Source organism: Prunus avium, chromosome 8 (genome assembly GCF_965620075.1).
Source record: "Prunus avium chromosome 8, drPruAviu1.hap1.1, whole genome shotgun sequence".
Classification (NCBI taxonomy): domain Eukaryota; kingdom Viridiplantae; phylum Streptophyta; class Magnoliopsida; order Rosales; family Rosaceae; genus Prunus; species Prunus avium.
This window is the reverse complement of record NC_142291.1, coordinates 2,743,068-2,757,145: the sequence shown is the minus strand read 5'-3', so window position 1 is coordinate 2,757,145 and position 14,078 is coordinate 2,743,068.

Genomic DNA, 14,078 nt, shown 5'->3' with positions numbered 1-14,078 from the left:
GCTGGAAATGGGCTGTAGCCAAAATTAGTTTGTCTTTAAGCTCATATTCCTCATATGCCAATCAGCCCATAACATGCATGGATTGCATCATTTCCTATCCAAAGTCATCATTGTTACCTAAATGTCAATTAACTGAAAGATAAACACAAAAAGGATTAAAAGCACAAGTTTAACTCAAAAACATAACCAAATCATAAGCTAGAAGGGTACAAAATGATATACAATTATGAACCGATCAAATACCTCCAAACCTAGATTTTGCTAGTCCTCGAGCAAAACAACACAAAACAAAGTTAAAAACAAAACAAGAAGTTAACTAAACCTCTTCCGCAGGTAACTCGATTGCATTGAGCATATGCAACAAGCCTTTAAACCTCTAGGCATCCCTAGTAGGAGGAATTGTGTCTCATGAGGGTTTAACAGAAACGATACCCACAAACGTTTTACTAACTCTGTAAAACAAAGTAATTAGAAAACTTAAAAAAAAGTAAAACAAAAACAAAAATAAAAGAAATAAAACTAAAACTCAAAACAATCTTTCCGAACATTTTCTGAAGAGAAATGACTCATGCACATGACTCAAAAGGTAAAACAAAATTTTAGACATTATTTACAAGGCGGCAAAGTTCAAAACACAACATGCTCAAAGTGTAGTAGTGTGATAGCCAAATGCAACAAATTCCCCAATCTTAGTTTTCACACAATTTCAAAAATCATACCAAACACAAATGCAACTTCAAATCTCACCAAAGTTGTCCTCTCACAAATGAATCACTCAGAAGAGGGCTACAATGCAACACTCATTTATAAACATGATATTAGAGTTAAATCATAAAGGACTTAACTCAAAATAGGAAGATGAAGAACTTGCATTAATATGATCTCAAGAAGGATGCCAAACACTTAAAAGTAAGAAAATGCATGCAATTCAACCATATGACATTTAAGATCAATTTAGGTCTTTATTATAGGTTGTAATGGGGCCAAGGGTGTAAGGTGAGTAAGAAATGAAAGGTACGGATAATACAAAGTCCAAGGAACTCAAAATGTAAGAGCATAAAATAATTGTTTACAAATGACTTCGAATCATCACGATTAGATTCTTTCTTTTACATGATCAAACTCCTTATACCTTCATTTACAATGGTTTACACTCCTTTCCAAAAACCAAATTATTTTGAAGGCCCAAAAATGAATTTTCAATCAACCACCACTTAATCATAACTTCTTCTTCTTTTTTTTTCTTTTCTTTCACCAATTGAGTGATTTTTTTTTTTTTAAAATTTTTTTTTTATGTAATATCCCTTCCCAAACTTAGCATGAAAAACACATCCGAATTAGAGCTCATGAGTTCCTTAGAAAGGTAAATTCTTGTTTTTCGGGCTAAGGCGAGGAAATATAATTGGTAAAAGAAAGAAAAGGTTTACATGTAGGCTCAAAATGGTAAACAATGGAAAATCATGCTTAAGCATGCATAAGGTTAGCTTGAAAGGCACAAACGATCCAAAGAGGGCCTTAATATCATTTCTTAAATGTCATGAAATCAAATTGCAAAAGAATGAATGAATTTTAAGTGTTCAACCAAATCAATGAATAATGAGATCAAACAACAACTTTAATGACAAGAAAATAAGAGTATGTGTATAACACTCATGAAATGAAGCACAAGGCTCAAAAGCTCACATTATATGGTTATATAAGTCTAATTTATGCTTGATACAATTCTTTGGGTCATGCAAATCCTTTAACTGGAGAATTATGAAACAAATGGCAAGTGCAAATATTTTGAACATATCATGCTAGAACAATGTCAATTTTTTTTTTTTTTTTACAATAAAAATTTACAAGGGAAAAAAATAAATAATAAATAAAATTCAATTTTCATTTAAGTCATGCAAACATTTATCACAATCTCATCAAATGTGTTCGGAAAGTGAATAAAATCAAAATCAAAATAAAAATAAAAATAAAAGCAAGACTTAAACAAAATAAAATAAAAATAAAAACAAGCAAATAAAAAAAAAATTAAATTAAGGAAAAACCAAATTTACATGCTAAACTCCAATACCCCCAAACCTAGAAATGAACATTGTCCTCAATTTTTAAAAATTAGCCACAAGCAATGTCATAACAACAAATGAAGGTATTAAAGCAAATAAAAATAACAAAATACAAACATAAAATAAAAGAAAATAATTACAAAATAAAAATTACAAAACAAACAAACAAATAAAAAGAAATGAAAACACTCAAAACAGTAAGCCCTAAACAGACAGTCTTACGCAAACAAGAACCCAAACGATTGAAAGCTCAACGCAAAAGAAAGTTAGCCCACTTTGAAACCTAAACAACGGTGAAAACCTGACCCACAATGAAATCCGAAGCCCACATGTTAAATTTTTTTTTTTAAAAAAAAATTTTAAATAAAAGAACATGGGTCATGATGTCTCGGTTCAGTTAAAAGGACCAACTGACAGGGCGAGACACGTGTCGACGCATAGAGGCGCCGCAGACTCCACAAGCGCAAATTACGGGCGCCATGGAAAGGCGCGAAGACGACTTTGCTGAACGCGTCCGTTCAGAAAAGACACGTCATGATAAATGAGTTGGGTATGGTTGGAAAGCGAGAAGGTTGTGGGACTCAAGGAATGCTGGAGATTCAGAAAATGCTCAGACGCTGCAATGGCTAGGGCTTGTCAAAGACTATGTCTATAAGAAGGAAAAAGAAGAAAGGGTGAAAAACACAAACTCAAACACACAAAAGAGAAAAGAAAGAAAGAAGAAAAGAGAGTGAGAAATCAAATGGCCTCTAACTACCCATTTTCGTTGGATCTCAACCTAGCTCCACCGACTCAGACACGAGGCCAAGCAGCGGCACCAGTATGGATGCCCTACTTTGCTTCCGCACGGGGGCCTGTGACAGTAACTGACTCAATACTCATGGACAACGATGTTGCCATTGGAGTGGCTAGAAATTTAGTGACTCCTAAAGATATACGTGTGCTGGGGACAAGGGATGACAACCGGGTCGTGAGCGATGCCCTGGCACTGAGCGTGCAGAGTACGGCAACAGTCGCAAGTTTGGGTCATCGCCTACTTGCGAAGTCCCATGAGGTAGAGGTGCTAAAAGGTCAGTTGGCGGCGGAGCGAAGTATGGTTGAAGAGTGTCAGAGTGCCATAAAAAGCTTAAAAAGGGAGAGGGCAAGGATAGTGGAGGTGAATCGACACCAGCTAGAAGTATTGAGGGACGAGAATAGAAACCTATCAAAGATGGTAGAGTTGTACTCTCGTGACATGCGAAAACAGCTGGAAGACCTAGACCGACCGAGTAAACGCAAGCAAGCAGATCGCGAGAGTAATTACGCTCAAGCTAAGATTGCGATCTTTGGGAGCTCAAGTGGTGAGCCCCAAGAAGCTGTGCGTGAAGCCCCGGAAGAGGACAGCCAGAGGGCCAAACTCAAAGCTCCAATGGTCGAGACACCAAGCACGGAGAAGAAATGATTTCCTACTGCATTATTGTTGTTTTTATTTTATTTTCGTTGTTTTTGTTTTTGGTTATTTTGTTTCGGAAATAAAATAGTAAAGTTGCAGAAGGAAAAAGAAAACGGAAAAGAAAGCGCAGTTCCCTAACTAAAATAAAATAAAGATGATAGCCGAAAGGAAAAAGCAGAAACACAAAGCTCTAGAAAATGAAAGTAACGGGCAAAAACATAAAACACCAGAAAACACGGAAAAAAGAAAAGTAAAGTGAAAGTTAATGTGCTCCCCCTTGAAGCGATTAGGTCGAGCATGCCCGGGAAATCCGAAATGGTGTTGGCTCTCTCTCATCAGCATATGTCTATTTAAACCACACCTCTGCAAGCGGATGATACCCAGCATTTCTTCCTGCAAACTCAAGGAAAAACATCAAAAAATTCAGAAGCAAAACAAATGGCATCCTCATGTACTCACCTTGATGATCTAAACCTTGAGCTCTCACTTGCACCACCGAATGCCCAGACAAGGGCTTCTCCAACTCCTGTCTTCCCAAACTCCGCATATCATCACGGCACGGCCTCAAACTTTGCTGAGGCAATACCGAACTTTGCTGAGGCAAGGCCGAACAGAGCAGTGCTGCTGGGAGGCATGATTGGCAGCAAGCTCACACCGGCAGATCATCTGCATGTGGCACAGCGGTCGGACAAGGTGGCAGTGGAGGAGTCCCACACTTTATCTGTGCTCCATGCGGTCTCGGCTACCAATTTGGGCATGCGATTACTGGCGAGGACACGTGAATGTGCCGCGCTGAGCGAGGAAGTGGCTTCCTTGAAGGCTATGGTGGCAGACTTGCAGAAGCGGCTTTACTGTGCCAATCAGCATGTGGAAGCACTGCAGAGAAAGAATGAGGACCACGTAGAGCTGCTGCAGATTCTACAAGTGCGAGACAATAGAGGCAAGCCATGATGATGATGAAGATGAAGATAAAGAAGATGAAGAAGAAGAAGAAGTTTTTTTGTTTTTGTTTTTGTTTTGGTTTTTTGTTTTTTTAAAGTAACGTTTGAAATAAAAATGTGTTTTAACACTCAGAAATAAACTAACTAACCATACCACGTAAATAAATACATAAACTAACTTAACAAAACAAAAATAAAAACAAAGACTCAACAGAAAAGAAAACAAAGAAAATTAAAAAAAAAAAAAACTTAATTTAAAAACACACGAATATACAAGCAACTCACGGATGACCAGTTAAGGGCCTCAGAAAACACAGCCAGGGTATCCGGGAAGGTTGGAGGGGTCACAATGGTCCCGCTTAAAACCCAAAACTTCTTAGACACCGAAGGTGTCGCCTAAAGAACTCCTAGACACTGTATTAACGGAAGTGCTCACTGGGGTTACCATAAGTCAGCTCATATGAAAAATCTTTTTTAAATTTTTAAGATAAAAAAAACAAAAACAAATTAAGATAAAATGAAATAACAAACCATAAATGAAAATGAACTAAGTACTCTAAACAAACTCAAACAAACGAAATAAATTGTTGTACTAAAAGAAACAAACCAAGAAACCAAAGAAAAACACAAACAGCACTTTCTATCACCTATTTATCACCATTATGGAAATAAACAGAAATCAAAGAAGAGAAAGGATTGAAATGCTTCCCCTTGAAGCGATTAGGTCGAGCATGGATGCACTTGGAGGCGCGACTTCTCCCATTGCTCCACACTTCCCATTTTTATGATTGAAATTGCCATCTCTCTCCATTTTTATTAAGCTATCATAAATTGCTAAAACAAACACACAGACTTGAAATGGAATTAAAAGGATTAGGAAATAAAAACTAAAATAAAAAGGAAAATCAACACCATCCAATTCCATGCTTCAAAGCAACAAGCACCAATGGTTTGTGTAAGCTGGGACTTAAACCCAGTTCTCTTGCTTGTTGGGCAATTGTCCTTTTCTGTTGGACTACAAACACAACTTGTCCATTAACATCATTAACTTTAAAACAAGAAATTGTGCAGTTAAGAAAAAAAATAAAATAAAGTAGGAAAGGCAAATAGAATCAAACAATGTTACCGATCCCCGGCAACGGCGCCAAAAACTTGTTGCTTCGATTCAGCTGCACCAAAATGGATTCAGCTGCATCCTCAACTTGTGATACTCGCAAGTGCACGAGCCGTTCGGTAGTATAGCATATGTAAGTGCGAGGTCGATCCCACGAGGATTGGTGATTGAATGATCCAATTTGTTTCCCCTACACAAAATAGAAATGAAAAAGAAAATAAATAAATAAATAAAAAGGAAATAACTCAAGCAAATAAGTTCCCAAGTTCAATTAGATTAACGGATTGATTCTAGCTAAAGTATGATTAAGCCATGGTGTTTGGTCATAACCTTGTGTTCCTAATTCCCTAATTTGATCATTTGTTGTCTAACCTAAAACTAAGCATTAGGAACCCATTAAGCATAGAAGAACAATTTAAACAACCAAGCATGTATCTAATCCCTGTTGTCGAATGTCCATACATACTCTTCTTATCCATAGTTCAATTCGAATTAAAGCATGGTGTCTACTCTTAATTCAAACCAAGATAGCTAACATGCAAGCCTAAATGGTGATCAATCATTCAAACTAGCATATTAACTTATAAGCATAATGAATAAGAACAAAAACCATAATTGAAACTTGGAAACTAATTAAACTTGAATACTTAAGAAAGAATGTACATTACAATAAAAGTAAAGTGGAACTAAGAAAACTTGAAAGAAAATTTAGTAAACTCATTTTGTTACAACAATTGACAACTTGAAAGGAAACTAAGAGAATTTGAGGGAGAGAAGGAAAGGGAGCTCTAGAGAAGTGTTTGAGAGCTCCCCCCCTTGGGGTGTGTTTTGAAGCTTGAAGGCTTCTCTATTTATAGGGCTAAGAGGGAGGAACAACATGATGAAATCCAACACCACCATTCCTCTTTTAATACAACCCATAACTCACACTTCATCTTGTCTATGTTAGTGTGGTTGGAATCAATCTCATCCCATACTCCTTTTGCTGCACCTCAAGCTTTCTTCACATGGGATCAAAGGTGATTAATTGTGGCTGCCTTTTGCTGCCAACCCATGTGGTCTTCTTTTGGTTGTTGAACAAAAACGAGTCTTCTGAACCAGACTTGGTGTAGGAAGGTCATAGGTTTCAAAACGTATCCAATGGTGCTCAAATTTGGATATGTTATACTAGACACCCATTGGAACAACTTCTATGAAGAAAGTATTCCCATCGGAGCAGTATAAGTGTGCGTTTTGGGCCTTGCAAGTTGGCAGCCGAACAGAGACTGGAATTGACTTCATTTCATTTATGCTTTACATGCATGCACATGCTTTCTCTTTAATAGCTCCATTATGTACCAACTTGCTCCTTTAGAATTTCATTGCTGGAATACCTCCCCACTTCACTCATTATGTTGGATCCAAAGTCAGTTGCAGCATGGGTGAGGCAAATGGCTTAAAGGAGGAGACAAGGCTCAAAGCTGGCAGCTGCAAATCCTCCTGAGCATGGTTCAGTGTTGGACGGGCTAAGGAATCCAGATATGTTCAATTGGGCTGAAATTTGGATATGTTGTAGTAGACACCCATTGGAACAAGTTTCATGAAGATCTTCACCTCATCCGAGCCCCAGAGAATGCTGATCCAAGGCCAAGAAGTTGACCTACGAAACTGGGCTGGAAATGGGCTGTAGCCAAAATTAGTTTGTCTTTAAGCTCATATTCCTCATATGCCAATCAGCCCATAACATGCATGGATTGCATCATTTCCTATCCAAAGTCATCATTGTTACCTAAATGTCAATTAACTGAAAGATAAACACAAAAAGGATTAAAAGCACAAGTTTAACTCAAAAACATAACCAAATCATAAGCTAGAAGGGTACAAAATGATATACAATTATGAACCGATCACACGCGCCGAATGATGATGGGTGCCGAAGGCCGAAGGCAGATGCCGAATCATTGGGGGGATGTGAAGACATCGCACGCGCCAAATGATGATGGGTGCCGAAGGCCAAAGGCAGATGCCGAATCATTGGGGGGATGTGAAGACATCGCACGCGCCAAATGATGATGGGTGCCGAATGCCGATTATAGGAGGTTCCGAGGGCATGGCTCAAAAGGGTGCTGAGAGCACTCGTGAAGGAGAACGACATAGCGTTTTGTGTCGCTTCCCACAGACGGCGCCAATCTGTTTGCACTAAAAACTGAACATATGGAGATGAGTGCAACTTACAAACGAGATGGACGATCGAGAGATCGATTGAATGTTGGATGCCGATTCTTCCTGTCTTTGGATGCTGATCCTGAATAGAAAGAAGTCGAGACTCGTAAGGTCTATGGAACCGGTGTGGAACCAGCCTAAGACCCTCCGATGCCGAAGTAAGTTTGTTGTTTTAAGAGCTCTTGATGTTGACCATATAGAAGTATAAAAGTCAAGCTGAAAAGTCTTACCCCTGTATTGTAGTGGAGGGGCCTATTTATAGAGGGCATTTAGTATGCTCTTAGTGCTCATTTTCGATGTGGGACTCGTGGGAGGGCCTTCTGAGGTCGACACGAGTCCTTAGATATTTTGGGCGGGTACTTCGAGGTTGATTCTCTACAATCGGTATGGGATGCCGATTGTAGACGAGTTGGGCTCGTAATGGCTGTTCGCAGCTTTGAGACAATTCCATCGGTGGCCGATGCCGATTGTCCGAAGCCTTGGGTACTTGGGCGAGTTTATAAGATCCACGTGTCGTTGTACGAGTGGAGGGTCAGATATGGTACAAACATAAATCAAGCATAGTATGAGATTGAAGAAACAAGATAGCAGAAAATAGACTTGATTTGTGTCCGTAGAGTTGTGTTTGTAACTTTTTAAATGAAAAGCTACTTATGTTTCAACAAGAGGTGTAATGAGTTTTATATAAACCAAACACCCTCACCTACTGGGATATATAGAATGAAGAAAGTTCTTACGCGTGAAAAACAAAGAGTATCCCCAATACTCTATTGTTAAATTCTTCCTAGTTTTGTCTTGAGAGTACAAATATATAATTGGTTCGCCAGAGTCTTAAAATGAAGTGATTCAATTTAAGATTATCGATTGTTGAATCCTAGGAGATAGACGCCTATGGAACTTCGAGCACAAGGGCAGGGGCGAAATCTGTCTTTTGGACATTGCAATTTTTGCAAGCCTCAATTGCTAAAGTTATCAGTATTTCTACTTGTGTTTGTTGATTTACATTAATTTCATCATGTAAATTTATTATTGTATTTGATTATTACAATTCTATTGAGAATTATTATTATCGTCAAGTTCATTTATCCTACTGTTCCGCCAACAAGGCTTCCTACATTAAAAAGTTAAAGGACATAACTAGTGTATATAAAGAGTTAGGTTACTCTCCCATTGCCAATTAATTTTGATGTAGAATCTCAACTTCCTTCGCACCTCTAATACTGAACCCTGCATATTGTGTTGTAGGACCCTTTTTAGGATAGGACTATGAGTAGACCTGGCAAACGGGTCGTATTTGCGGGTTTTGGGTCGTGTTCAATTTTTTTTCATCTTGACCGTTATCTTGAGTATTAGATGTGTTGAGCTTTTCTTTGGGGATTTCTTCAGTTTCATGCCCTGACTTTTGAGTCTCTTTTCTGTGGAAATTGTTTTGGCATCACTTTTGAGTTTACTTTGGTTTGCTATGAAGATAATTAGAGAATTTAGTTGAGGAACTTATATTTACAGTGTACATCAATGTTTCATTATTGATTGTTTGTTTGTTGTATTCATTCGTTCTTAATAATTAATTAGAGTTTTCTTTCTTTTATGGTTTCGTTAGTGAATAAAAGTTATAAAAAAATATATACATTATTAATCATTAATAAGTAGAGAGCTTAAAAGGTGAAACATTAATAATAATAAAAAATACTGTTTTATAGATAGTGTGGTTGGACCCCAATATGCCTCTTTTTTTTTTTTTTTTTTTTGTATGCATGTAAGTATTAATGTAACTAGACAGTTGGGATACACGAATTGTAATCGTCGAAACAAACAATTTAACTTTATAATCTCATCGAAACAAACAATTTAACTTTATAATGTCATATGAATTTCTAGAGTTGAAATGGTTTCATCCAAATAAACCTTTTATAATGTTTTTAAAATCTATTATTCATGTATAATACGGATGCTGACAGCCTACCAAAGTATGGAGTTTCGTACACATACATACTTTTTTATTGGGATTAAAAAGAAATAATACACTCTATGACAGTGTTTCCAATCTGGTCACCACCCACAACGCGGTTTTCCATCTCTCTTTCTCTCTCCCATTATTTGCTTTATAGAGAACCCTCTCTCTCTTTGTCTCTCTCTTTCATATGAACTTTCGGCTGAATTGACTAGGGTAAGCAAACATAGACAAGACAGGACCCTCCCATCTCGGATTCCTTCGATTTTGCGATGTGAATGCAATTCTATAAAAAAGAAGAGCTCAATGTTAAGCATCATTCTTTGTTACGCTAGCACTCGATCACAGTGCAATAGGAAAAGAAAATAATTTTGCGTATCATTTTAATTCAAGGTGTACTTTCATCATTATTCTCAACACTTGACACATGTCTATTGGCATGATTATTGTTAACTTTTTACTTTGTATTTATGGAATTATAATTATATCAATAAATAAGTGTCAAATATTGAGTACACTTTGAATTAAAGTGGCGAGTCAAAATGCTCCCAAAAGAAGAAAGTGAAGAAAAATAACACATCCCAAACCACGGAAGCTTCTTCGAAATTTTCTTTCACTTTTTTGGTGGAAAACATTTGTCCTTTCACTTTGGTTAAACACTTTCACGTTTCCTTTCTTTTTCTTTTTTCTTGAGAATTTCCTCGTTTCTTCTTTAGTCTCTTGTCCTGTCTTTTGAGTCTCTTTTCTGTGCAAATTGTTTTGGCGCCACATGTAAATTTCCTTTTTCGTATTGAGAGTTGTGCTACGATGTTCATTAGAGAAAAAGGAAAATTGTTAATATAGTTCTGAGTCTTCTGACCAAAAGAAAAAAGGGGAAAATGATTAATAATGACGAGCGAATGTGTGTGAAAAATCTAGGAGAAAGGATGAAAGAATAAGAGCCAGAAAGAGGAATACTGCTTCTGTAGATCTCTCTAGTGCTAAGGTTATTTAAAAGGAATATGGAGATATGGACAAGTGTAGGCCTTAAGTTTCTAGAGTAATGTTGAGGTCTTATTATTGTGAGGTCAGCTCCATGCTTTCCTGTATGCTCTTGGTTCAGCTGACTATCAGTGTGAAGGTTAACAATGAGAATAGCTAGGCTAATGGCCAATACAAGAATAAATTATGTTTCTGTTTTAAACATACAGTTTAGAAATAAGATTTAACTTGGATGGTAATTACTTAGGACTTGGATTAACTTGTTAGTTTCAATGTGTTGGGATAATTACTTCCTATAGGCAGCGAGTAAAAGAACATTTTCAGAGCAACCTTTCAATGCCGTGCTATCAAACTGTTGCTAAATATTAACGCAACTACACAAATGAATTTGTTAAATATTCTAATTGCAAAACTGAACTAAAAGTGACAATAGCTCAAGCCAATAAGAACATTTTATTTATTTTTATAGTAAGCAATTATGTTGAAGAATAAAGTCCCACATTGGAAACTTGATAAAATAAAATACAAGATATAATGAATGGTTCCACTACTAATATAACTGAGGCCTTTTGTGATAAAACCCCACACCTACTGGGCTTTGTAGGTGGTTAAATTGGGGATAATATCGGTGTTGTTAGTATTGAGCCACTGGCCCGTCTTTCTGAATTTAACAAATTATGTGTCCAATTCCCTCTGCATCAGTAAATACTAGACTGAAAGTTGATGAGATAAATTTCTTAGGTTTCAGCACTTTTGGTGAGAAGGAAGTTTCACTGAGTTGTCGGTGGAAAACATTAGTCCTTCCACTTTTTTTTTTTTGATGAAATGGGGGGGGTAAAACCCCAAAAAACAGCTACAAATTAGCAATAGAAACCTGACGAGAGCGAGAGACCCCTAAGAGGTCATCAACCAAAACATCATTAGCCCACGCAGGAGCATTATCAAAATAACAAATGCCTAAGTCAAGGTTGTAGCTCCACCTAGCAAGGCAGTCAGCAAGGCAATTCCTTTCCCTATAGATATGATGTAACTGGTAATTCTCAAATTGCCTTAGAAGAGTGCAGCAATCTTGCAACAAGCCAGCAAGTGGGTGGAACCGAGATACATCAGTTTGATGGAAAAGTTGTACACCAAGAGCTGAGTCCATTTCAATGATGAGCCTATTGATGCCTTTATCCAAAGCCATTTTAAGACCAAAAAACAAGCCCCACAGTTCAGCTTCAATTATTTGGCCCTTTCCCAAGTTCACCGCAAACCCCTTAATCCATTCTCCAGCACAGCCACGAAGAATACCACCAGCACCAATATTCCCAGAGTTTAGTTTGCAAGAACCATCCACATTGAGTTTAACCACTCCAATACCGGGAAATTCCCAAGCCAAAAAAATCTGAATTTTCTCCCCAGCTATATCACCACCAAAAGGAACCTTACTCCATTCAGATATAGCATATAAGATGATTTGCCAGGTGTTAGAAGGAGCAGCCTCATCAACATTGAAGATAGATTGGTTTCTCCATTTCCACAAATACCAACAGATAAACACAAAAACAGAGCACCAAGAAATATTCCTAGACCATCTAGCCTTGGAAAGGATATTAGTCTTTAACCAAGGTTGGAAGTCAGTATAAAAGAAGTTATTTCGTTGGTGGGGAGGCAAGAAATATCGCCAAATCTCTTTGGCTTTAGTACAATCTCTAAGAATGTGGAGAGCAGTTTCATAGGGCCAATCACATATAGAGCAAGAAGGGTCAGTAGCTAAATTCCTTCTTACTCTCTGATCATTTGACAGAATTTTATCTTGGTAAACAAGCCAGAGGAAGACTTTCAACTTGGGGGGAAGGTTCAACTGCCATAAAACCTTCCAGAAAGAGTCCTTCCAAGAAGAGTCTCCAAAGAGCAGTTGATATGCAGATTTAACAGTGTAGACCCCATTAGCTGTGTGTTTCCAAATCTGCGAATCATGTAAAGTACCAATAGAACCAACAGGAAAATTAAGAATTCTTTCTACTACCTCAACAGGAACAGCATCTTTCAACCTCTCAATATCCCACCATCCATGCTTAAAGAAGCTTGAAACAGGGCAGTCCAAATCTAGCACATCACCAATTCCCTCATACTCCATCAATGGTATGTCAGACAACCACTTGTCTGTCCAAAATTTCACTTTATCCCCCATCCCAATTCTCCAAGTCATCCCCTGCATAAGCAGTCTGGAGCCATGTAGAATTCCCTTCCAGGTGGCAGAACATCCGTGTCTATTAATCAGAGAATTGTCCAAGATAGAGCAGCCATGCAGGTACTTATCCTCATAAATTTTGGCCCACAAGCCCTTATCTTGAGCATGTAGTCTCCAACCAATTTTACCCAGCATAGCTTGGTTCATTAGCGAGGTTTTCTTCAGCCCCAAACCACCTTTATGCTTGGGTTTACATACCAAATCCCATTGGCATAAGTGAACCTTGCTCTGCTTGGCACTACCTCCCCAGAAAAAGTTGCGATTAACGCGATCAAGATCATCACAGATGCTCATAGGTAATTTAGTTGTTTGCATTGCATAGATAGGAATAGAAGATGTAACTGCTTGAATAAGAGTTGTCCGACCCGCCATAGACAAGCAATTACTTTTCCAAGTAGCCAATCTATTATGAACCTTTTCCACAATGCTATTATAAGTAGACTTGTTCGCACGGTGGTGCAGGAGAGGCATACCTAGGTATTTTCCCAAATTTTCAGTCAAAGGTGAACCACATATAGCACTTATTTCCTTGGCAAGCTCCTTGCCGGTGTTTGGAGAGCAAAAGACTACAGACTTAGAAAAATTGACAGTCTGACCCGAAGCCTTGCAAAACAAATCCAAACATCTTTTCATGACCCGAGCATACTTTGGGCTAGCCTCCGAAAACAAGATTAGATCATCTGCAAAGAAGAGGTGAGAGACAAAAGGCCCAGATTGGGAAGATCGGACAGGCTTCCAATTCTTTTTGCAAACAGAATCAGTGATCATGTGGGACAGTTTCTCAATGCATAAAACAAAGAGATAGGGGGAGAGAGGGTCTCCCTGTCTTATACCACATTTAGGGATGAAAGGGTCAGTTAATTCACCATTAACACAAACTTGATACTGTACCGTAGAAATACAACTCATGACTAATTGGATAAAGGCCGCAGGAAGTTTCAACTCCATAAGCACCTGTTCAATAAATTCCCAACTCAGTCTGTCATAGGCCTTAGATAAATCAATCTTCCATGCAACAAAACCTTTCTTGCCTTTGGACATCCTGAATTTATGCATAAGCTCTTGAGCGATGAGGATGTTGTCAGTAATATGTCTACCCGGAACAAAGCTCACCTGGTTAGGGCTAATCAAACTAGGCAGAATAGGCCTTAGACGAGCAAC